This window comes from Jaculus jaculus, chromosome 1, assembly GCF_020740685.1.
Source record: "Jaculus jaculus isolate mJacJac1 chromosome 1, mJacJac1.mat.Y.cur, whole genome shotgun sequence".
Classification (NCBI taxonomy): domain Eukaryota; kingdom Metazoa; phylum Chordata; class Mammalia; order Rodentia; family Dipodidae; genus Jaculus; species Jaculus jaculus.
The window spans coordinates 271,394,426-271,421,152 of NC_059102.1; the positions used below are offsets into that span (position 1 = coordinate 271,394,426).

The following is a 26,727-nucleotide window of genomic DNA, read 5'->3' on the forward strand; positions in this document are numbered from 1 at the left end:
GTCTGACCCAGGGTGGAAGCTTTCAAACCAGACTTACCACCTTGTAGATTAACAGACTATATGTATCTACTTTCATTATTTTCCATCAGTGAGAACTTCCACCCTCTCATCACTCAGAGAAAGGGGACATCCAGCCTCCAAAGGAAATGAATTCCATACCCCCAGGGAAGACTCCAAGAGCAGAATCATTGTCTTCCTATATATTGCTGTCCTACCTGGAGTTTCTCACAGTGCAGTATTAGATCAAAGTTGTGGCAGGAGCATGGTATTGGCTGCTGGGATTTTGTAGATGTAGAAATCAAAAACTCTTATTCTCAAAGCAAATAAGATTGTCTCCAGAAAGATTCAAAACCTTTACAGCTTATTCTGTGGCTTAAGCTCAAATCCCCCAAGTTCCAATTGATTTCCTGAAAATGTGCATCCCTCAGATCTGTGGTTGTGCTATCTTCCTATTCTTAACTCCAATATCATAATACTTTGTCTTTAAGAGGACGTAGGTCACATGGATAAATGTTTGGCAAGCATGGCTTTTGCACAATAGAGGATGAAATTGATGGTAGACATAACCAGTTAATTGCAGGCTTTTTAACACTATTATTAGCAGTTGGTAATGAAAGTTATGCAAATGGTTATCTAATTTGGTCACATGTTCTGGGGAACCTGTAAAGATGATTGTGGGGACTGGGGAGATTGCTCCGTGAATAGGGTGCCTGCTATGCAAATATGTGGCTCTAAGTTCAATATCTAATACCCACCTAAGAAGCTGGGCATGGTTGTGCATGCTTATAACTCAATCTGAATGGGGTGAAAACAGAAGAATCTTTGGAGCCCACAGCTCAAAAAGCACAACTGCAAAATGTCAAGCTCCAAGAAGAGTGAGATCCTTTCTCAAGGAGCTAACTTGGGAGATCAATAGAGAAAGACACTTAATGTCCTCCTATGGCCTTTGCACATGAGCACATAGATCAATCTGTACATATCTACACACATGCATAACACTTACACACAGCAGGAAAGTAGAAGAAGATGAGGGAGGAGAAGGAAGAGGAGGAGAAGAAGAAGAAAGATGATTGCATATTTCACTTTAGGGACTCAAGATGGCCTTATGGGCCAGCCATGGTCTTTTCTTATCTGTGGTATATGGATGACATTTTTTTTTTGTGGTAGGGTCTCACTCTAGCCCAGGCTGACCTGGAATTACCTATGTAATCTCAGGGTGGCCTCAAACTCATGGCGATTCTCCTACCTCTGCCCCCCAAGTGCTAGGATTAAAGGTAGGCACCAACACACCTGGCTGGCTGACATGTTTTTAAAGAAATAGCAAGAACAATACTATTGGAATATTCTATGAGGCTGGTTTATATCATATGAGTTGAAATGAGGACCAAGTTGAAGATGCATTGTTGAGCATCAGGGAGCTATCCAAGGTGAAGCCCGTGCACGCCTTTGTACAATTATGCCAATGAAATCTTCTCAATAATTAGAGTCTGCAATGACAGGGTGCAAGGCTGACACAATAAGTGAATTCCAATCTATAATTTCCTAGTAATTGGATCCTTGACTGTGACTCTGGGGTCAGGCCATCAAGAACACTCATTTGTCTTTTGAGTTTTGTATTTATCAAAATCAATATATTTCAAGTAGAAATTGATTTGCGAGAAATATCTTTCTGGCTCTTTCCTTCTCTTCTCCCTCTTTATGCCTGTCTGATTACCTGTCTGCCTGTCTGTCTGAGTGTGTATGTGTGTCTCTCACTTTTTTCTAAGTCATTATCCCAAATGGTATTCTATGTTAACATGTTTTGGAAATGTGAAGCCACCCCATGTATAGAAATCAATAGTGTTTGTATGCAAAGCAGGCCCATAAATGTGATTGCTTCTGTAATCTTCATGACACAAACAGCTTTTATTTCACTGCTGAGGAGCTGGAAACAAGCATACTTTGGGGTAACTTTTTTAAATTTAAACTTGGCCATACTGTACATTGTAATATCATTGTGTGTGTGTGTGTGTGTGTGTGTGTGTGTGTGCTGTGTGTATTTAATCCCCTAAGTAATCAAGAGGGTTATGGTTGTTGCTCCTGTGTAAGCTATAAATACTAAATGAGCTAGGTTGATTATCAATGATAGAACATTCAGAAAAAAGCCAGTGATAAGGGAATTAAGGACATTTAAAATTTTATGCATGTGTAAAAGTTGTTGGATTAGCCAAAGCTGGTTAGCCCCTCTCATTGAGTTTGCCTGTCCATGTCTATTATTAAGATAAAATGCAACCAGTAGATCTGGTTTGGTACTTTTCACTTGAGTTCAGTAAGAAACAGAGGCTATTCTGAGCATAAACCTTGCAAGAAAATTTCACTGTGTCTATATGGAGAATCCACTTTTCACAGACTGCAGACTGCTTGTTGAATATTATTTAGGAAATCCCTGATTCTTAGAAGAAGCAGCAATATGTTGCTTCATTCCATCTGTAAAAGGAAGTAAAAGCCTAAAATATTGAATGGACTTTTCCACTTTACCAACCAATCTTTTAAATCACCCAACCAATCTGAACTCTCTTCTCAGTTTCTTTCATACATTTTTAAAGGATTCAACACAAAACACTTTGTCTCTGTAAAAGTGAGAAAAACCAGCCATGAGTGGCAAGTGTTCTTCAGATGAAGACCTGACAACCTAAGGCTAGCACCTAAGTGAAAAATGAAAAAAAAATTATCTAAAAGAACCAGAAAGTATAAAAAATTCTTACATATTTGACTGTACATACTGAAGATACAGGACATTGTATGGATGCTTATGACATAGAAATGTGAGTTTATGGTATATGAATGGTGGAGGTTAAGAGAAATGAGGTGTGTAACATCATCTTGAGCCCTAGTTATGGCATTTATACTTTATATATTTTTTCCTTTATATTTGTAGTGCTTAATTTGGTTATGAATCATTAGGCATTTTTTGTGTTGTACAAAGCAGCAACACAGCAATATCTATAAGTTTATAAGCACTCTCCTTACCATTCTGTAAAGTTAACTGACAGCATTGCCACTTTGCCTGACTGATAGAGCATACCCACTCATATCTAAGTTCAGTGTTCAACCAACTCTGTTCAGATTTTAGCAGGTTATAGGGGATGTTTATTCTGTGCATGGCTTACTGCTTTCTTTGTTCTGACAGAAATATTTCCTTTTATCCTGTTTCATCTTCTTACTCAATTCTCAATGACTTATCTTTTTCTACCTTAACTGTTACTAATGGTTACCTCCACTCCTTTTATTTCCCTAATATTTTATTCACTGTTCACTCCAATACATCTTTCCCTCAGTTGTTCTAAAGCCTTTTATTTTCTTCACATCCAAATAACTCTTTATTCTCCTTTCCTTTCCACTAACTGGACTTGCTTTTTTCTTTAAAGGGCCATTTTTCAACGAGATTCTGGGATCAAAACATGGCATCCTACTATTTCCTCTAATGTAGCCTGCAGTGCTCTTTTATCACAGCCTTCACACCGAGGAAAAGCCCCCAACTCATGACAACTCAGCCAAAACTTTTTGCCTTCATTTAACTCTTGAAAGGAGAGATGGGAAAGAGGAGCTAGGCCATTTTCCAATGAGAAGTACAAGAAAAGAGGGCAACGTAGTTTAGAAGGTGGATCACCTGAACAACCAAGACAGTACCTAGCTAGGTTGATAAATGAAAAATACCAAACAGAATATTTGGCCTTGTTCCCATCAGCTCAGACAGACCTTCCTGACACAAAAGCGATCTGTGGTCACTGAATTTCCTAGGATAACACATACTCATAATTCCCCAGATTCTACAAGTGAAAGTTGTGTTCAGCCCCCGGCATCCACAAGGCATACCCCATTGGCCACCACCCAACCATTACTGGGACTGTAGTTTTCTCTCCCCCACCATTATCTTTCAAGGTTCACTTTTCCAGGGATTAACAGACAAAAACAGAAAGATACACAAAGAAAAATTGCCACATCTGTGTTTATGTATAGCATGAAATACACAAACAGACCTTAAAAGAAAGCATCTACATTGGTCAGGAAAGGCTACTATGTTACAGTATCAAGGAACTCTGTGATCTCATACAATGTATGTTTCTTTCTTACCATGGGCATATGGATGCACACCAGGCTGTTTACCTTTGTGGCTTTCTTCCTACTGTGATCTGACACAGAGGGTCAGGAAAGTGTGGGGAAGGTAGCCAAATTACTTAATCATCTAAGCTCAAAAGTATGTGCTCCTTTCTGTCAGCAAATCTGACTATGTAAGCAACTGAGCTGCAAGAGAGCCTATAGATATGTAGAGGCACCAACAAAATGATGCCACCAAGTCCAAAAGTGACTACTGACAAAGGTCAACATAGATCACAGGGGAACCAGGGTCTATGGATGAGAGTCCTTTTAAGCAGGATGTCAAGGTAAGGTACCTAATGTTCTTAGCAGAGGGTGCTTCCTACTTAGCACTGCTCCCTTCTCCTTCTTAGAAACTCCCAGAAAAGGGGCTTCCCTTCCTAACAGTCATAATAAAGGTAGGCCCCAAGTGTTCTTCCTAAGGATTATAATATTATGGTTAACATTTCACAGTTATAATCTCACACTACCCGTGCAGTTATGGTGTCACTTATGTTACCATGAATGAGTAATATGAATCTTCAAGTGTGAATTTTCTCATGTCTGTAGAAAGGGTAATCAAGCTGCCTACTTTCAGAGCTAATCCAGAAATGGTAGGGAATATACGTGGAACACATCTCTGTGTAGACAGAGCTACTATTAACACTGTCATCATTGTTGCTAAAGTTTTGGTCGCTATCACTCACAGACCTGAGATGGGCTCAGTATCAGATCCTTTGCACGGGGCTTGAAAGAAGAACAACCATGGTGCCATTATAACTCAGAACAATGGAGCTGGGGAGATGGCTGGATGGAAGAAAATCCTTCCTATAGAAGCATGAGAACTTAAATTCAGATCAGCAGACGAAGTCCTTAAAGTGCTAGCCTAAGATCATGTGCCTGTAATCCTAACACTAGAAGATGGAGGCAAGGATTATTCAGGTTTATAGGCTAGCTAGTCTAGCAGAAGAGAAGAGAAAAAACCAAAGAAAGGAAAGGAAAGGAAAGGGGTAAAAGGAAAGGCATGGAAAATAAAACAAATATAAAAAGGGAACTAGTGGCCGGGCATGGTGGTGTACGCCTTTAATCCCAGCACTTGGCATGCAGAGGTAGGAAGATTGCCATGAGTTCAAGGCCACCCTGAGACTGCATAGCAAATTCTAGGTCAAACTGGGCTAAACTGAGACCCTACCTCAGAAAACCAAAAAAAAAAAAAAAAAAAAAAAAAGAAGGGGTGATGAGGATATTATCATGTGCCCATTTTATAGACAAAGACACCTTAGACAGAGGTATGTGATTTGCCTAATGTGATGTTTCATGTAAATGATAGAGCTAAGATTTTAATCTAAGACTGCAGGGCCCTGGATCTATCCCAATATCCTATCATCTATACTTTTTTTCTTATGTTGATGGTGAAACATCAATTTTCCAAAGCTTTCATCAACCTGAATGAAATAGAGAACTCACATAGCATAGTTATTTTTTCTGTTCATGAATAAAGTAATTTTCTCTGTACTGTAAAGAAGTAGCTCTTTTTCTTAGTTGTGGATTTATACAGACACTCCTGACTTCCCACCATCCCCATAAGTTTGTCTCATCCAGACACTCCCTAGTCATACCACCATGACACTGACCTTGGTCAGTATCCAGGTCATCCATGGAGCAAATACAGTTGCATTAATCATATTTGTAGTTAACATACATGAGTCATGGCTTCTAAGGGTTTTTAATTGACTATAAATCACACAGGGAACTTGAAAAATGAAGGCAATTAATGAAAAAGCAATGTGAGAGGTGTTTTGCATCCTAACATGGGAAATACATTGCCAGGGAATTAAATGTCAAGACAAAGGCCCTTTCGACCCTGCTGAAAAGATTTCATTTGGAAGGCAATAAGTGGATGAACTTTCCAACCTATCAGGCAGAAAAGTGCCTCTTTGCTGAGGTCAAGCTAATTTGGGCTTTTGTCTGTTGTCTGTATTTTCTACTTTAGAGAATAGAAAATTCCAAAGAACTACTAAAGTTCCTTTGCTTTCGAATTTCATATTTTGTGACACAAAAAATAACAAGGGCAGCTGGGAGATAGCTCAGTCAATAAAGGAATTTATATGCAAGAGCAAGGCCCTGACTTTAGAGCTTCAGCACCCACGGAAAAGCCAGGTACAGTGGCACACATGTGATCCCAGCACTGGGGAGTTGAAGACAGGAGGATTCCTTGAGCTTGCTGGCAAGCCAGTCTGGCACAATTGCTCAGCTCCAGGTTAACTGATAGAGCCTGTCTCAAAAAAAAATGAGGTGGAGTGTGACTTAAGAAGATACCCTATATTGACCTTTGGCCTCCATGTGTACACATATTCACATGCACCAACATGTACATGCATGAACATGTATATACATATATGCATACACCACACATGCATACACACAAAAGAAAAAAAATGAAATGATGCTGTTAATATCCTTCCTATTTTCTGGTTATCCTTCATACTCCTAACTTATATTTATTTACTCTTAGTTTGAGACATTGACTGCTGAGTGAAATTGTTGAAATTGTTTAATGTCACCTGTTGTGCAATGTGGACACAGCTGAAAAAGGTCAAGAATTCAAGTGGTGTCTGTTTTAAGCCATCAAGATGTGTCAAGGAAAATCCCTCTAGTGCCATCTAATTCTTACTATCATTGTGAAGTTGATTATAGTTTGGGTTGGAATGTGGCCCTGTGTTTACATGAAGAATTTTTTCCCATATATAAGCAGAGCTCTGTGGGAATGTAGTGTCCTAGAGGTCTTATCCTTCCATCTCATCCATGTGTTTGTCACAGTTTAATAATCAGTCAATTAATATGTGTCAATATCCTTACAAATGGATTATTACTAACTACCCTATAAATGTAAATTAATATAATTAAGTGGCATTTAATAAATTAAATGAACACATATAAATACACATAAGGGAGAGATAGAATGAAAGGTTTCCAGATTGCTTTATTGGACTTGGGACACAAGCTTTACTGTGAAGAATAGGAAGTACACAAATAACAACAGAGTAAGGGCTGGACATTGAGGCAAGCAGTGCTTTCTCAGCAAAAGCTTTATTTTTCATTCTTTTTCAAGACAGCATTTCATGTATTCTAAGCTGGTCTTGAAATGTCTATGTAGCTGAAGATGGCCAGGTACTGGGATGTACCACCATACCTAGTTTATGCCATTCTGGGGCTTGAACTCAGGGCTTTGTGAATGCTAGGCAAGTACACTGCCACCTGAGCTACTTCCCCAGCCCTCAGCATATGTTCTCTTACCAGCAGAATGGATTAAGAACATAAGCCATGGTATTAGGCTGCCAGCTCTTGAGCTAATCTCCCTGCAGTCTGTCCCATTTGGATATTCACTGTCCTAGTCTGAGGTATTCAGTAAAAGGAATTTGTTATCAGCATTGGGAAAGCCACTTTTAAAAATCATAGATTTCTAAGAAGACCCAAATTGCAAATATAGATCTCAGAGGCAGGCTACGTAAGTTCAAGTTCAAGGTCAACCCACTACTTTGCATATGGGAAAAAATGAAATGTACCAAAACAAAGCCTCATTATACTTTGGTTACCTCATTTGAGAAAAGAATATTGTAATAGTGGCTGCTATAGCAGATTATTTATTAAAAATGAATATTAATCTTTGTAGCAGTATTTGAACAGAGGCTGGTCTGCAGTAAGTCCTGAAATATTATTAGCTTGCATAAATAGCATAGGAGTAACTGAAACTCAGGCCATATGTAGGCTCACTTATCTTTGCTGTTCTGACACCCAATAGTCCTTGTTCATGTTACCTACCCATCCATGAAGTTGCCAAGGCTCTGTAGGGGTGTGTTGGGGGTGTGTGTGAATCAAATGGTGTGCCATAGAAGACAAACCACACATGATTCTTCTGACATGACACAACTTCTTGTGGCAACAGCCATCATTCTGGACAAGGAGACAGTGTGACGAGATAAAGGGCCTGAACTGGCTACTGTCAGGAGTTATGACTTCATATTCTAGAATGAAGTCAGCAAGGATGTGGGGAATCAGAACCCTTACACTATTGTTGAAATTAGAAAGGTTCAGGTATACTAGAAAACCGTCCTGTTATTGGAACAATTAAACAGAGTTACCGTATAACCCAACCTCTCCCCTCCTATGTATATACCTGTAATTGGTGAAAGGTGTCAATGTTTTGAGCTGCCAGTGGAGGTGCCATGTCAGCAGGGGGCATGTGTAAAAGCTGGTGGCTGGTACTATGGAGTTCAGAGTGGGAGGCAGGTGGAGTGGAAGAACAGTAGGGCTTTGGATGTCTGGAACCATGTCAGAAGTTCAGAAATTGGAATGGTTAAGACACATCAAAGCAGAATGCACAGTGTGGGCAAAAAGTAACATGATTAGGGATCCCCTAAGAGAATGCCCTCAGCCTGAGTAGCTAGGGGATAGGGCCAAATCATCTGAGACATTTTCAGTTAAAACTGTGACTTGTTGACTCCATGTCCCTTTATTCCCCCATTTTTATAACAAGGACATATTAGGACTATTTGCATTATAAGGAGCAATAACTCAACTTTAATCAACTATTGCAAAAAAAAAAAAAACATGTAATACTGTCATCTACAACGAAAATTCCAAGGCTTAAGTTGAATTTAGGTATTAGAGTATTTTTTTTAGGCCCAGATTTAGATACTCCAATGACATCACAATATCTTTACCATTCTTCAGCTTTGTTTTCTGAAATTTCCATCTTTACTCTCAGAAGTACTGACTCCAAGATGGCTGCAGGAACTTCTCACCTTTCATTCTTCCCATTCACCCACCTGTAGACTTTCTTTCCTTAGTGTTCCAGCAAATATCTCATAGTTAGCTGTTTGGATATGTCTAGGACATGTACCGCTCATTAATCAGTCACAGTGCCCAAGAAGATCTAATGCTTTTTGCCTTAAAAAATGGAGATGTCTGTCCTCCAAAGAAGAAAACAATGCTGGGCTGATGTAAGTAAGAGAATCCCACAGGATGCTGCACTCTCTTGCTAAGGCTTCTTTCTATTACTAACATCCTGTGAATATCGGATGTGCTCCATGCATGAGAATTTTTAGAACCTAGCACACATGGAAATGCAAATGCCTTAGTGGCTGGGGATGAGGACAGCCATCACATCATGCCAGGTTTCTCACTGGTAATGCTGGTGAGCAGATTGCTTAATTAAGACCGTCAAATTCTAAGTGCTGCCATCTGGCCTCACTCTTCAACCTGTTGAGTGTCTTTACTCACATGGTCTTGGAGCTGTTATAAATCTCTTTTGTTTCTGTTTTTCTTCAAGGGATTAGGAATACAGGGACATACGGATATACAGGAGCATCTCCTAATTGAAGGCATCAGAGCCACATGAATCAGGCTGCTTAATGAGCGAGGAAGCAAGATATAAATTGGGAAAGATTAAGCATGGCTTTAAGTAGTATGAGAAGGCAGAAGATCTTATTATCCTGTAGCAGATCAAATTCACACACATCCTAATAACTGTGGCAGTACCCTCTGCTTGTCCTTTTCACCTTCATTTTCATGGAAATTTCTTGTTGGCTAAAGATCAAAAAGGGGGAGATGTGTAAATGATTGCCAGCGAAAGGATTCCCCAGCATCCCCAGCACTCTTCTATTGGACCGAGTGTGAGGGCTGGGGAAATGGCTTAATGTGTAAGGTACTTGCTGCATAATCACAGGGATCCAAGTTTGGTTCCTCACCATTCACATACAAGCTGAATGTTGTGATGCACTGCTGGAGAGGCAGAGAGAAGTGGATTTCTGGAGCTTAACTGACCAGCCAGAGCTCTAAGTTCAATAAGAGATCCTGTCTCAAAAAATTAGGTAAAGAGCAATTGAAGACTTCTATTTTGTTGTCTAGCTTTCACAGATATGTGCACAAATATGCACAAATGCCCCCTACACACATATAAACATGCATTATGAACACATACCACACATGCATGCACATGCCAAAAAGGAAAAGAAAACAATAAATATATATTTAATATTTTTATAATTTTATTAGAGACAGAGAGAAAGAGTAAGGATAGGCACACCAGGGCTTCCTACCATTGCAAATAAACTCCAGACACATGCTCCACTTTGTGCATCTGGCTTTTAAGTGGGTACTAGGGACTCCAACTTGGGCTGCTGTCAAGGTTTGTAAGCAAATACCTTTACCATTCAGCCTTCCCTCCATCCCCAACATACATGTGTGTGTATGTATATATGTGTATACATACATATATATATATGTATATATATATATATATATATATATATATATATATATATATGTGCATATATATATATATATATATGACAAAGTTTACATTTTGGAGATAGAAATATGGGATTGGACAGGAAAAGACATACATTGAGACTTTAACATTCATTCATTCAGTTATTCAAGAAACACTGTGTGACTAACTGTCCTGTACTGAAACCTTTACTCAGCAAGAGTGATGAAGCTCTGCACAATATCAGGAGGGCATCCACCTTCTGTGCTGTACTTTGTTAGTTTAGTGGAGAGAGAAGGCGTCACGGTGGAACCAGCACTGAGGGAATAGTGCTGCTTCTGGGGGCAGCAGAGGGTTATGACTCTGTATATTCCCATGCTATTCCCCATATGGTGAGCAGCTTGGTAAGTGACATCCTGGCAGCCCACTCTTAAAAAGTGACCAACTGCTGCACCAACTGATTTTTTTTTCATCTGAAACCAAAACAGCTGTCATCCATCCAGGTTCCTCTGAATGACTCATGTCAGCTGATTCATAAGACCTCCTTAAGGGTCTATTTTTAGCTCAAGGTTTCAATTTACATATGTATATAGTAAATTACATGAGGGAAGGGAGACTTCCAAATGAGGAAACACTGATTCTGAACAACATGAAAGAAATAATTACTGCTTAAAAAACAGTTCAAAATATGAGTCAAACCCTCCAAGGAATATTGTTAGCTCAGCATTTTTATTTGCAATGGAAGAAAGTACATTAAAAACAGACAGAGAGGGTAAGTGGGGATAAAATCTGCCATGGAAGGGACTCAGCAGCAAACTTAAGGTGCAGAAGAAGAAGAGTCTAAGAGAGGGGCCTGAGAGAAGCTGGGATTGTAGTGTTAGCTGAGTGTTCACTAGGCTGCATGGCTGAGCGGCCAAACCCCAGAGTCCAGAGACCATAGAGAGCATGGGCTGGAGTCACACCCGTGCTCACACCCAAGATGGAAGGGAAGCAAAAGCTTCTGTGTGGCAGCATGGAGTTGTGTTGGCTCCTTGATCACCCTGTCAAGCGTTTTCTTACTTAAGAGGCAAGACCTCAGCAGTTCTAGAGAAGTGATGTCTAAGGATTAAGGGTAAAGTTTTTATTATTATTATGTTAGACATTGTCCTCTTGAATTTTGTGACAACCACTTCAAGGCTTTTGTTCCCATCACATGTAGTTGGCCACCTTTTACTGGGAGGGCATGGCCTCTGTGCATACCTAAGTAGATAAGGGGCCTGTTGTCTGGTATAAAGTACTCTCTAGGTACAATTGTAAATCTTGGTGACTTAGTTAAGAGTTCATAAACCCAAGTTCAAGTCTTGGAAGAAGGACATTTAATTGAAGGAAAATTAAACTTAAAGGAAGGAAATTATTCAGATTAAAGTTTCATTTAAAAACTTAAAAGATGAGGCTTTGAAGAGGACAGAAACAAGAGACCCCCACCCCCTGCTCAAGTTCCCACTTGAGCCAGTGGGAACTCCTAGGATAAGAATGGTAATTTCCAAACTTAGAGTGTTTCATTTGGTTGGCTTCAATATATTGCACATGAAGACTTTTTTGTAAAAGGCAGAACATAAAAAAATCAAATATTTTCAGTATTTCACATATGACTCACAAGTATAAAATAAACTCAGGCCAAAGACTTTTACTATTAAAACTCAACAATTAGAAAACACACAATAGAAGAGAGCAAGACAGTGCTGCATGTACCCTCAGCACTCCTGAGGCTGAGGAAGGAGGGTCTCACTTGTGAGGACAATCTGCACCCCACAGCTAGAAACTAGCTCGAAACAAGTGGTAAGTTATGTTGCAAAGAACATTTGAGTATCTCTGTGAACCACTCAATAATATAGAAAGGTGGCTTAGAGTAAATTTGCTAGGTCATATCAAAGTTTAATGTCCAAAAGATTGAGAAACTATAACCTTCAAAATTAATATACCTTTTTTCTCTACAAGGCAGAAAATTAATGTTATTTCACTAAGTCTATATCCTCCAATGAACAGTCAACAATGAAGTGATAAATCACAATTTCCTAGGTTATTAAATAATCCTTCGACAGATATGTTAACACTTTCTATGTGGCATTAAGAAGATAAACCTCTCACATTTTGGTCACATTCTCAAGTTTTAGATATTTTACCCTCAATAATATAATAAAATAATTACTAGAAAAAATAATAATTACTAGAAAATGAAACAAATATTTAAAAACCTGTGATTTTAAACTTTAAAAATGAAATACAATAAGCATAAAATTAATGTGCCTTATTGTGTTTCAATTGCTGTTGTTTTTTTTTTCTTTTCTTTCTTTCTTTTTTTTTTTTTTTTTGTTTTGTTTTTTCAAAGTAGGGTCTCATTCTAGCTCAGGCTGACCTGAAATTCACTCTGTAGTCACATGGTGGCCTCAAACTCTCTGCGATCCTCCTACCTCTGCCTCCTGAGTGCTAGGATAAAAGGCGTGCACCACCACGCCTGGCTTTCAATTGCTGTTCTTGTAAAGAATTCTTTTTTTTATTTTTATTTTTTGCTTATTTCTATTTATTTATCTGAGAGCAACAGACAGAGAAAGAAGGAGAGAGAGAGAGAGAGAAAGAGAGAGAGAGAGAGAGAGAGAGAGAGAGAGAGAGAATGGGCACACCAGGGCTTCCAGCCACTGCAAATAAACTCCAGATTCGTGTACCCCCTTGTGCATCTGGCTAACGTGGGTCCTGGGGAGTCGAGCCTTGAACCAGGGTCCTTAGGCTTCACAGGCAAGAGTTTAATCACTAAGTCATCTCTCCAGCCCAGGAATTCTTAATAAGAGTTTGGGTGTAGTCTTGGGAATCCTTAAATGGCTCTGGTCCAAAAACTTTTAAGTTTCAGGAGTCTCCATTCAGACTCCTGGTACAGCTGCTGATGATCACAGCACTGGGAAGATGCATGCTTTGTGATTTAAAGACAGGTGTGCTCATCAGACATGGAGAGCTCAGTCTTTTAAGAAGGGGTTCTGAGCAGGCAAAGCACAGAGCATGCATGTACTTCCTGAGTTCTAAGAGCTGTCTCATGCTGAGCTCTGACTAGAAGTAAAAGTTTCTTGTAAGTCATGCTGAAGCATCATGTGTGTGTCACATTAGTGGATCTAGTACAACAACAGCTCAGGTAAATCATAGGAATGCAAGGGTGTGCCAGAACACCAGCAGGTGCCCCTTCCATAGGGGAAGATACTGCCTTGGCAGGTTCTCCACCATTGCTTCAGAGCTGGGAGTCAGAGCAGATATTTTCAAGGCTTGCTGAAAGGTTTAGCCCCACCTGATCTAGGGTAGGAAACTGGCTGGCATTGGTGTGTGATCTCCTGAAGCTGAAACATGCACTGGCTTTTGGTTAGACTGGATGACCAGGAAGCCCCAGAGAGCCTCCTGTCTCTGCTGTGTCAGTGCTGCTTTTACAAGTACATGTGGCTATGCCTGGCTTTTCACTGTGTGTGTGTGTGTGTGTGTGTGTGTGTTATGGAGTATACATGTGTTTGTGTCCTTGAATTGCCCCATATACTCTCTTGCAATGGGTGTCACTAGCTTGCAAAGGACAGAGTGGAAATTTTGGGCAAACCACTCCATTACGTTTCCACCTGGTCTTGTTTTGAGGCAGACTCTTCTTTTACTAGCTTGCAGGATCCCAAAGTTTCTCTAGTCTATATTCCCCTGCAGGACATAGGTTAGGGTCACACATGTCCACGTCTTGCTATTTCATGTGGTGCCTGCAGACTAGGTATTTAATTCACTCTCAGGCTCCTTAAGGCCCTCATGCTTATACAGGAAGTGCATTTCACCACTGAGCCATTTCTCCAGACCCTGGAATGATGTTCTTCAGAATGGTAACAGCAATGAAAAGGAATGAAATATTGTGAAGTCAGTGAGAAATGCTGTTGATACTTTGTTTGTTTCTTTTATGATGATTTTAATAGTCTAGATTTAATTTATTTTTATATGTTTTCTTACTAAAGCCTTTTTCATAACTCTGCAATGTAAAAATGTGCAGTGAATATTCTAGAAGGCATGTAGACACACCCCTATAAACTAGTTCCTTCCCAATATTTTCCTCATTACACTGAGGTAACAATAAAGCAGTTATGTTAGTTATTATTCTTATTATTCTATCCAAATAACCGAGAATAAGCAACGTAAAGGGGGAAAGATTTATTTTGGCTTACATCTTAAGAAGGGACCCTGCCACCATGGCCAGGAGGGTATTGCAACAGAAGCATGTGGCAGCAGTGGTCCTAGAATTGTGTCTACAGTCAGCGAGCAGAGAGCAAATAAACAGTGGGGCCAGGGTATACTACCTCAAGTTCAGCCCCCACAGACTTACTTAAAGGTTCTGCAGTCTTCCCAAACAGCACCACCTACTGGGGACCAAGTGTTAAAACACATGAGCCTATGGGGGTTGGTTTACATTCAAAATGTCAATAATTCAAAATACATGCAACTCCGAGATAACAGCAAGCTGTTGTGGACTCCTTCTGAGACCTAAGGAACTTTCAGCACTCTCTCCATCCTCATCATCATCCCTCTGCTCTGTCACCCAGGCCTCAAGTCACCCAGGACGAAGGGATCTTCCCTTCTTCAATTCCCAAATAAGTTGTACCTGAGGCTTTTGTGAAAATGTTTGCAATTAGGAAGCCCTTTCTCTCCCAGTAAACCCTGGCTTTTGTTTCACTAAAGTCTTGGGACTGAATATTGAATATTTCACTTTCTTTGCATTACTGATTCAACATCCAAATCCTCCCAAAGACTGCAGATTCCTCTGGCAAAAGAGGGGAGAGGTCAGCTTAAAAATCCAGTAAGAAAGGTATACAAACATTTGAATACCATCTACTCTGTCCCTGGAAAACAAACCAGACTTCCAAGTTCCTTGTAATCTCATAGGAGTTGAGGAAAAGAGGATTTATTCCAGAGCTCACTGTGGGTCACATCTCCTAACATCAACCTGTCATGGACAGAATTTTGTGAGGAACTAATGTGGGGCTTTGAGTGGAATAGATTCTGGTCAACGGTAGGCACAGGGAGACACCAGCCAGCTAAGATACTCACCCTCTGGAGGCTACTAGTGAGTGGAGGACAAACATTCAGATAAGTTTATTTTTTTTATTTTTCCACTCTAAAATACCAAGACCCCAGCAACCACAGTTACATCATGCTGGGTATCACTTGAATATTAAGTATCAAGATGTTTAAAAGTAGATTGAGGCCCATTTTGCTGATCATATGGGCTTATTGATGTTATGAGCCTCCTAGCTTCTCGGGGCTACAAGGGTTTCTGTTGACTCAAATCCCCATTTCCCAAGGCAGCCCCTCCTCTGAAGCCATGCCACCAACTGCATCCTGGAGCTGTACTCCCCACATGTACCTCGTCCTTATAGTCAGAAGGAATGAACACTGCCTGTGGCTTAACAGACTGGATGGACATCAACTTCCTAGTGTCTCAGCTCTGGCCTGGTAACATCAGAGGCTGGAAAACACCTAGGCTATGGGGGCCTAACTGCCTGGATTACAGGCTATGTTAATTATCATTATTTTTTAGTTAGTACAGAAGATACTGATTATCTTTCTGATCATTTATATACCTATGTCACTGAAACTTACTCACATAGTCACCTCTCCCAGTACTAGTCTCCCAGGGTCAGCTTCAGCCATGACTAGCTCTGTAAACTAATTGGCTTATTCTGAATTTCAGTGCTTTAAAAAGAGAAGCCTAAGAAACCAAGTTCACTTACCCAGTACCCACATAAGCCAGATGTACAAGGTGGCACATACATTTGGAGTTCCTTGTAGTGGATGGAGGCACTGGCATGCCCATTCTCACTCTGTATGTGCTTCTTTCTCTGCTCTCTCACTCTCTCTCAAATAAATAAAACTAAAACATTTGTTTTAATAAAAGAGATTATATTTTTTATAATTATGGTAAATGTTAATAAAAATTGTGAAAATAAAAAATAAAAAAATAAGATTAAATTTAAAAAAGAGATGAATCTTGTATGTAATCCCTGTCCAAAAAGTAGTGTAATTGGTTTTGTTCATTTTGTTAAGTGTGTGTATATGTATGGTATGTATTCACGTGTATGTTAGTGGATATGTATGCATATGCACACACACGTGAGTAAAGGCCAGAGGACACTCTCAGGTGTCATCCTCAAGTACACGGCCCACTTGTTTGAATGGCCAGAGATTGCCAGGGATATTCCTGTTTCTGCCTCCCCAGTGCTAGGATTATAGGTGCATGGTACCATGCATAACATTTTATGTGGGCACTGGGGATTGAACTCAGATCTTCATTCATGCATGGTATTGTGCTATCTGTCCAGTCCAGGGGTCTTCTTTCTTTATATCCGTTAACGTAACTTGACACTAGGGTTCCAAACCTCTCCTAGAGACCCAATGACACTGACTGATGATGTGTGTGAGTTTTACCAGCCTCTTCACACCCCCCTGGATGATTTCTTCCCTTTTGCTGAGGAAGGGTGTTTACTTCTCAGGCACCATTGCCTATCTACTCCCTCCTATGGAACCATCGACCTTTTCCACTGGCTCCTAGCAAGTCTTTTGCTGAGGAGGCTAAATATTTCCAGTGCAATGTTCAACTTTCATTTTATGCTTATGTAGGATCAGGTGAGGTTGACTATTCCATGTCTCCACGGTGCTGAAGTGGATGCTGAAAGTAGCCTTGCCAAGTTCCTTCTGGTTCAGGCCGAGCACATATAAATGAGATTTGAATGGGAATGTTTGCTCTGTTATTTTGGTGATGGATTTAGGGAAATGAAAAGTAGCAAATTGCTTAGTTTTTGGAGCTTTGCCAGGTCCGTCCTAGCGATAGATAAGGCTTGGTTGATTGGAAAAGGCCAGCTGCTACTCTAATAGCCTAAATCAATGACCAACAGTGCCTGATTAGCCAGCATGTTTTGCTCACTGTAGTGAAAAGCATCTTATAATTATAAATTAATAATATTTATATCATATACTAACATGATGACATATTTTATAAGTTGATCAGATCCTTTATGACCAACAGTGGCACTAAGGTGAACTCTATTTCTATAAAATAAAACAAAGAACAGCCTTTGGAAGACTTAGATTAAACTTTTTTAAAAATTTATTTTTATTAGTTTTCTATTCTGCAAGTACAGGCAGTTTGGTACCATTATTAGGCTCATCCATGACCTACCCCCTCCCCATTGGCCCCTCCTTGTTGAGGTATATGGGTCGTGCATTGTGGAGTTAGCCTACAGTTATTGTTGTGATAAATGTCTCTATATATCATGACCCAACATGTGGCTCTGACATTCTTTCCACACCCTCTTCTGCAAAATTTCCCTGAGCCATGTTGGGTTCATTTTTGGTCTGCTTCAGTGAAGAGGTGTTGGGGGCCTCTGGGGCTCTGGATCTCTGATTTGGTAGGAGTTGATTTTTCTCTGTGTTGATCTCCTTCGCTCTTGTGCTGGTATGCGGTTCACCAGGAAAACAGCACCCTTGCTTGTTTTGCTACATTTTCTTAGTTTTAGCTGGGGCCCTTTTGAGGTATGATGGGGTGGCTCTCTCCTTAGGATCTGCATGTATTTGAAAAAGAGAAGCAGATTCTCCAACAGAGAGTAAGTTAGCACCAGGACAAATGAAATAGCCCTTACATTTTTTTATAGTGAGTTTAATAGGTATAAGCCCACTTGTAGCCCATGATTGATGGTAGCTTGATATTGGAGAGTGGGCTTGTGTTTGGATATGGTTCTGACTTGTTTCCCAGCTCCAGCTATGGGTCTCATACCACTGAGGGGATCAGTTGGCCAAATCAAGAGCAGTTGGTTCCCCACCATGGCTGTGTTCCACTATTGCACTTATGTGGGCATCACAACAGGTATTTGCTGCTAAGAAGGTTGGACCATGAGTTGCTTGGACAGATATTGGTCGTTTCCCCCAGTCGCCCATGTAGCACCTTCTGGCACTAGACATGCTGACTGTCTGGGGACTGACTCTCTCCTGGCTTCCAGCCATGCTGTTCCATTTTATGTGTCAGCTGCATATGGTGTCTTCAGCAATAAGGTCTTACCACTAACCTTTGGTGGGTCATCAAGTACACTGGCAGAAATCTGTCATTCCTTTAGAAAACCTTGTAGGTTCCTCAGATCAAAAGCTCATTGTGGGGGCTGGAGAGATGGCTTAGTGGTTAAGCGCTTGCCTGAGAAGCCTAAGGACCCCGGTTCAAGGCTCGTTTCCCCAGGTCCCACGTTAGCCAGATGCACAAGGGGGCGCACGCGTCTGGAGTTCGTTTGCAGAGGCTGGAAGCCCTGGCGCGCCCATTCTCTCTCTCTCCCTCTATCTGTCTTTCTCTCTGTGTCTGTTGCTCTCAAATAAATAAATAAATAAATAAATAAGTAAAAAAAAAAAAAAAAAAAAAAAAAAAAAAAGCTCATTGCGGGTGATAGCCCCATGCTGGTACTGGGAGTTACAGGTCAGTGCCCCCTAAGAAAATGAGGAAAAAAGGTAACTAATAATCAACCCGGATGTCCACCACTAGATTAAACTTTTGCTTTGAGTGAATGGGTTCACTCTCAAGACCTCAGTCAAATGGTTTGAATTGTAGCCAGTACCCAAAGCTGTGAAAACCCAATGAAATCAAGCCATTGAGAGCATTTGCAAGCCTTTATGCACTGCTTTCTGGGATGCAATGCCTCGTAAGAAAGATTTCTCTAGTGTTTATATTGACTTTTCAAATGGAATGCATAGTTGTCTTTGTTTCAATTTACTTCTCAGAATTTAGTAGATTTTTTTTTTCTTTTTAAAAATATTTTTTTACTTACCAATAAGGGGGGGGGGGGAGAGAGAGAATGAATGGGTGACTGAGTGACTGTGAACGTACCAAGGTCTCTTGCTACTACACACAAACTCCAGACACATGTGCCACTATGTGCATCTGGCTTTTACATGAACACACAGGAATCAAACACAGGCCATGAGGCATAGTAAGCAAGTGGTGGTTTTAACCACTGAGCTATCTCCCCAGCTCTCCATTATTCTCATGTAGTAGATTTGGAAGAGACACACTGTCAAGGTGATCAGTGGATGGGCTTCTCCAGTCTGTGATGACTTCAGACTGAGCTGTATGAGTGTCATAGGTCAGGGTCTGGTCTCCAGAATGATAAGCTAGAGGTTGAGATTGGTGTGCAGGAAGTTTATTAGAGAGTGCCTGATGACTGGGATTTGGTTCCCTAGTACCAGAGTAAAGCGAGATGCAGAAGCTGACACCTGCATCTAGAGTTCATTTGTAGTAGCAGGAAGCCCTGGCATGTTCTCTATCCCCTCTCTCTCTCTTTCTCTCAATCTCTCTCTCTCTCTCTCTGTGTGGGGGGGGTGGGGGTGGGGGAAGGGTGTGAACATGTGTGCTCTGGGAAGCAAGGAAACAGGACTAAAGTGATAAGAAGTACTCAGAATCTCACACATTCCCATCAAAGATTCAGCCAACCTCTGAGGAGGACTGAAGCCAGGTGAACCTTCTTGGGTAGCCATAAGTTGGGACAAGGGTGTTGGAATTTCATAATGACATACTGATCTTTCATGGCCGTCAGCCATGGGAAGGAGACATAACTGTAGGAAAAATTCTAAGCCACGGCAAGTCCCTAGAGGATGGACAGTCTTGAGCATGGTGCTCCACTGCTAAAGACTAATAGGTTGCAGATCCCTTACAGAATCCACTGCAGACAGGGAAAAAAACAAAACACTATGTAGCCCAAAATGCTTGTGCAGTTTCCATTGCCCTTGGAGTCACCCATATTCCCTCTGCTATTTCCTGCCTGCCCCTTATTCTGCATGTGATAACAGAGCATCACCCCATTTGTGCCACTGACACCCCTGTCTCTTCTAGATGCTGTCTATGAGTGGCCTTGTCCCTTCAGATCCTGGAATGAACATGGTCCACTACCACCATCTTTTACTTTTTTAAATTAATTGCTCTTGTTAGCATATGAATGGATTTCCTTATGGCATTGCTCATTTACCCCTACCACTTAACCTTGTCCTTCCACTTCTCTTTTCCTCGCTCAAGTAGTCTCCCTTCCACTTTCAGTTTACAAGTGTGTATGTTTAAGTCTAGAGTCTATGTGTGAGAGAAAACACACAAAATTTTGTCTTTCTTCCACCGTCTTATATTCTCCAATATAGTCTCCCTTTAATTTTTATACTCATCCTGAGTATAGAGAAAATATGCAATAACTTTTTTTTTTTCCCTGAGTCTGGCTCATTTCACTTAACAAGATTTCCAGTTCCCTCCATTTTGTTACAAACGACACACAATTTTATTATTATTTACAGCTGATTCAAACTTCAGTTTGTGAACACATGTCTCTGTGCCATGTTTTCTTTATCTGTTCTCTTGCTGGGGGACATCTAGGATGGTTCCATATCTTGGCTTTGTGAATAGCACTGTACTAAGCAAGCACCGATGCCCAAGTATGTCTGGTACATGGACTTAGATTCCTTCACCCATTGCCACTTCCTGTGTTGCTTTCTTTTTAATCGCTAGTCCATTTAATTCCTATCTTTCAGTAAGCTCACCTTCCAAGTATCCTATCATCCACTTTTGTACGTGGTGATATATACGAGCATAGCTACTTTGTCCATGTTTGTGTTGTTATATTTGAATGAGCCTTCATCTGAGCAGACTGCCTCGAGTAAAAGTCACTGAAGTATTATAAAGCAGAATGCCAACACAGAAATAGTTTTCTAAGCAGAAGATACCCATGCAAACCTTAATGTTTGTTTTTCTTTTTGAAAGAAATGAAGATATACCTGAGTGTTCTATAGGAAAATATATGCATGGAAAGTTGAACTCATAAAAATAAATTGTTGACTCGTCCATCCACACTTTTGACAGTAGAAGCAGAATCCATCTCAGGAAGTTGAACTTGGAAATGAACCTGTATCTGATGGAGCATGTTTGATTTTAGGGGTGACAAGCTAGTTCAGAGAATCCTCACACTAGAAAAAATAAGAGGCTAGGTGACTTGGGAAGCATTTACAAAATGCTTCCTGCGGACACACACTCTTCCCCATGCTCCTGGCCATTCTACATTCAGTGTGACCCATCTAAGGAGATAAATGCTGATGTTGAGAATGACATTTCACAAAAGAGAAAACTCCGACTGAATATCTCACTGTGATTGGAAATATCGGTTCTCTTGTGTACATGTAGTTCGTGTTGTTTTGCTACAGTTGATAGTATAGTTGTACAGACCCAATCCACACTCCACTCTTTCAAAGTGAATATGTACACCCTCACACTCAATTTTATGCACAAATATATTACTGAAAACATGATTGATAATAGAAAACATTCAGAAACAACTCATGGAAGGTCACATAAATTCAAATGATATATACGTGTGATATATAGCCATGAAAATGTTCCTGATCCTGAATATATTTAAAATGTCATGATCAAATGGCAATTTTAAAAACAAGAAAAACTTAAATATAACATTTGTTTTTAAAATTCCAATTGGAAAATAATTCCCTGGCAAGTCCTTAACATCACACAACATTTTTTGTTAAATGATTACATATTTTTTTTAAACTTTTTTTTTAAATTTTTTATTTATTTATTTGAGAGCGACAGACACAGAGAGAAAGACAGATAGAGGGAGACAGAGAGAATGGGCGCGCCAGGGCCTCCAGCCACTGCAAACAAACTCCAGACACATGCGCCCCCTTGTGCATCTGGCTAACGTGGGACCTGGGGAACCAAGCCTCAAACTGGGGTCCTTAGGCTTCACAGGCAAGCGCTTAACTGCTAAGCCATCTCTCCAGCCCATGATTACATATTTTTAATAACCTAAAGACATATCAAGACACAAGACTATTTTTTCAATGCTTAATTTTTTAACTTTATTTTTTATTTACTGATTTGAAAGAGAGAGAGAGAGAGAGAGAGAGGCAGACAGGGGAAGAGAGAGAATGGGTACACTAGGGCCTCCAGCCAGTGCAAGCAAACTCCAGACACATGTGCCTTCTTGTGCATCTAGCTAATGTGCGTCCTGGGGAACCAACCCTAGAACTGGGGTCCTTAGGCTTCACAGACAAGTGCTTAGCCACTAAGCAATCTCTCCAGCCCCATGATGCTTATTTTAGATAAAGAAAGAAAACCAAAGTCCATTTCCTATAGGAAGCACCCATCCTGGAGATCTATGTAATTTTTCCCATTTCTCTTCTTCTCAAGGTAACATTATCTCTCTCAGGGAGGGTATATGGCCTTAACAATCCCTGGGGCTGCCCCTGACTAAATGTGTGAACAAGTTAACTCATTTCTTGGCATCTTGATCATGCTCATGGTATCAGGACGATGGACACAAGTAATCAACCCCAGTTTTACAAATTAAATGAAGTAATTCATTTGAGCAGAGTGTACAGGAAGAGTACACATTAGGCATGGGTTGCAATACATGCCTGCTAATATGGCCCTGATGTTATGAGCACTGTCATTATTAATATAACTTGCTGGGATTTAAACATAAGGGGTGATATGCAGGAGGTCCTTTAGCCCCTTTACCATACCACTTACCCTAAGAGTAGTGAGGCACCTGGAAGCCAGAGGTGTGGCTTAGCTCATGCAAAATGCTGCCACATCCGTGATTCTCCCCTTTCTCCCATTTTGTTTCTCAGGGGTGTCTATCTAAAGTAGTTTCTTTCATCAGATGTGGGAGAAGTTGTAGATGCATTCCATGTGAAGAATCTTCAAGAAAAATTACTGCTAATAGGTCCACATCTTGCTTTTTGGTTTTCTGTATTAAGCACATGTTTGTCAAAGAGTGACCGATGACTGAGCACTGGGCACCAGAAAGTCACTGAGTCTCAGTAATTTTCTAGATAGACATTCTGGATTGGTGTTTGGCATTTTTCCTTCACAGGAACCACATCATATACATCAAAGACATAGATTTCTGAAAGATAGTGTGACAAAATATTAGTAGAACTTGTTTTGGGGTGATTGAATTGTAGACAGTATTTGCTTTCTTCCTTGATTTTCTCTTACCTTAGAGGCTGTATAATTTTAATTTTATAAGAAATGCAACTAAGATTTTGTTGAAATCCTGTGTCTTAACAATATACTATAGAGAAATACTTTGGGTTCAGAAAACTTGGTTAACTGAAGGCTAGAATATACCACACATTATCATACATAAAGATTATTTTTTCTTATATAAGATTCACATCAGAGTTTTTATCAAATAAATAGCAGGGATTTTTAGAGCATGTAAATTATGATTCAATTTACACTTCTCTCTTCATAAGTTACTGCATGGTGTGAAACACAGTACACAAGTGTTACAAAGATATTAACATAATAATAAGTGCCAGCCTTCACTACAGAGTATTACTGGAGGACAGGCAAGGTGCCAACTGCTGTACTGCCCCAGCTGTCCTCTCAGCCTGGGCACTAACCAGTCCCCCTGAGCTGCTGGCATCCTAAGATTACACAGATTTGATCCAGGTGGTCTGATAGAGAGTCACTCTGACCTCTGCAAAGTCTAACCACTAGCCATGCAGTTTCATGAATACATTGGAACATGGCCACTTATAAGTAGACATCACTTCTGCAGGCTGGGGGTGTGGGGCGGGGGCAGGTGGATGTGCTCTCCATTCTCATCTAGGCCAGAGAAAATAATGTAGGGTGACACATTTATTTATAGCATCTCCTCATAACCCCTTTCTCCTTCTTTTTTTTCTCTCTCCCATACTCCTTTATTTCTTGTACCCCTCCCACTCTCTCCCTTTCTTTTTGAAAAGCAAGCTCAAAAGATATATTTTTTAACATATTGTCCTTAGTATAAAAGAAAATCCATTAATACTTTTAAATAGATCTGTTTATTTATTTTCTGTGCTAGGCATCAGTACATGCTATGTATGTATTCTACCACTGAGCTAATCTACCAGCATTCCTATTAGAATTTTTACTGAGCTAATCTCAGCATTCTTACTAGAATTTTTGCCAAACCATATATATATATATATATATATAATTTGCTCTCTGTCTCTAATCTGAATAATGTCTGGCCTTTTTCTTGGGAAATTAACAGGGAAAATAATATTTTGATTTTATTTTAGATGAGGCTGTTTTGATTTTTTTTTTTAATTTATTTATTTGAGAGTGACAGACAGAGAGAAAGACAGATAGAGGGAGAGAGAGAGAGAATGGGCGCACCAGGGCTTCCAGCCACTGCAAACGAACTCCAGACGCGTGTGCCCCCTTGTGCATCTGGCTAACGTGGGACCTGGGGAACCGAGCCTCGAACCGGGGTCCTTAGGCTTCACAGGCAAGCACTTCACCGCTAAGCCATCTCTCCAGCCCTGTTTTGATTTTTTTTAAAGGCATGTATAAGCCTTCTCTTTTAATACAAGGATTAAGCAAATTCTATAATTTGCCTATAATGTATATGGGGGTGTGAAGAGACCTGTCCTATGAGAGAGTTCACTGATTTTAATTACCTGGATTTTATGATCACTTTCTGTGGGTTGAGAGATGAGGTTTTATACAATGTCATCACCTGAGGCTATGGCCATGGGGTTTCACACCATTAAATTCAGAAGGCATAAGAGAAGAAATAAAAATGAGAGGACTTGAAATACATGCCAGTTTCATTGTGGAAAATTTGACCAACTAGACATGATATTGGGAATGTCCTCTTGACTCACTGGCCCTTGTGTATGATGCACTCTCTGTGTTGGCCATCATTTTCTGTTGCATCATCATCACTGGTCATCCTATCATCATTGTGACCATATTTAGGAGAAAGCAATCAGTGTGGTGGAGGCAAAGTTATCAAACGTGTGGTTAGATAGCAACCACCAAAGGAGTTTTGTGAACTGTGGGCTGCCAGGCTCTTTGCCCAAGGGTTCATACCAATAATGATCATGATGGAACAGAATTATGCCTCCCATCTGATTCCAATGCAAGGGGGTGTGAAGATGACATTGCAATAACAAGCTCACTTTTTTATCCACTCTCAGTCTAGACAGGTATGACTATGCAACTCTGTCACCATGCAAGTGCACTATACAATGGTCTATCTGAGGGGCTTTTAACGCCACACAGGGTTCGTAGAACTATTATGATAGCTAAATGAGAGAGTGCATCCAGCATGGAACTGATCTTTATGTCCCTATTTTGATTGTCTTAGTCATTATTGTGTTCCCAGTCCTCACTCTGTGAAGGGACAGAATTATTTGGTTTCATCTTTATAATCAATTTACTTTTTGTTCCTGCATATGTATATGTGTATGTGCAGGGTGTGTCCAAAGGTCAATGCCAGATGCCTTCCTCTGTTGCACTACACATTTTTTAATATTTTATTTTTGTTTACTTATTTGACAGAGAAAGAGAGAGAGAGAGGGAGGGAGAGAATGGGTGTGCCAGGGCCTCTAGCCACTGCAGATGAACTTCAGACACATGTACCCCTTTGTGCATCTGGCTAACGTGGGTGCTGGGGAATCTAACCTGGGTACTTTGGCTTTGTAGGCAAATTCCTTAGTCATTAAGCCATCCCTCTAGCCCCACATTTTTTTTTTTTTTTTTGAGACAGGGTCTCTCATTGAATGTGAAGCTCAGGGATTTGACTAGAATGGCTAGCCAGCATTCCCTGGGATCCTCTTGCTCTACTTCTCTGGCATTGAGATTTTAGGTGTGTGCCACCACATCCAACATTTTATGTGGGTGCCAGGATCTGAACTCTGTTACTCATGTTTGTGTGGCAAGTACTTTACCCTCCAAACTATAGCTGTCTCCACACCTCCAGTATTGAGATTTAGGAAACATAATAAAATGCTGCAGAGCTCCCCACTGGAGTCCAACTGTGTGGGTTGGAATCTTGACTATTTAGCTTGCTATATTCCTTGGGGCAAATTATTGAACCTCTTGGCACCCCAGTTCCCTCACTGCCAAACTGAGAATGCTTATAATACCACTTCAAAGGGTTTGGAGTGTATTCAATAAAGTGCTATGAGTACAGCTCTTTAAGAGAAAGTAGCCAAGTTCTATGTGAGTGCCAAGTAAAAAATGCAGACACTTTTGAGTTACTACACACATGTCCCCACACTCAGTCTCTCCTCTTTCTTTCCAACATAATGTATATGTATTCCAGCAGCTGAAAGAGTTTTTAAAACAGTGACCACTTTTAAGAGGCTGGGCTCCCAGGGGAAGGAAGTCTGCTGGTATAAGATGGGTTTGACAGGCATCAGAGGCATGCTGTGGGGAAGGGAGTCTCCCTGGGGCAGGGGTATTAGGAATGAGCTTGGGGTTTGCTTCTTCT

At 40.4% G+C, this 26,727-nt stretch overlaps 1 protein-coding gene across 1 annotated transcript in view; it reads left to right on the forward strand.

Moving 5' to 3' along the window:
• Cdh13 (cadherin 13) overlaps window positions 1-26,727 on the forward strand; it is a 1,153,296-nt gene that overhangs the window by 248,790 nt on the left and 877,779 nt on the right. The window lies entirely within an intron of this gene.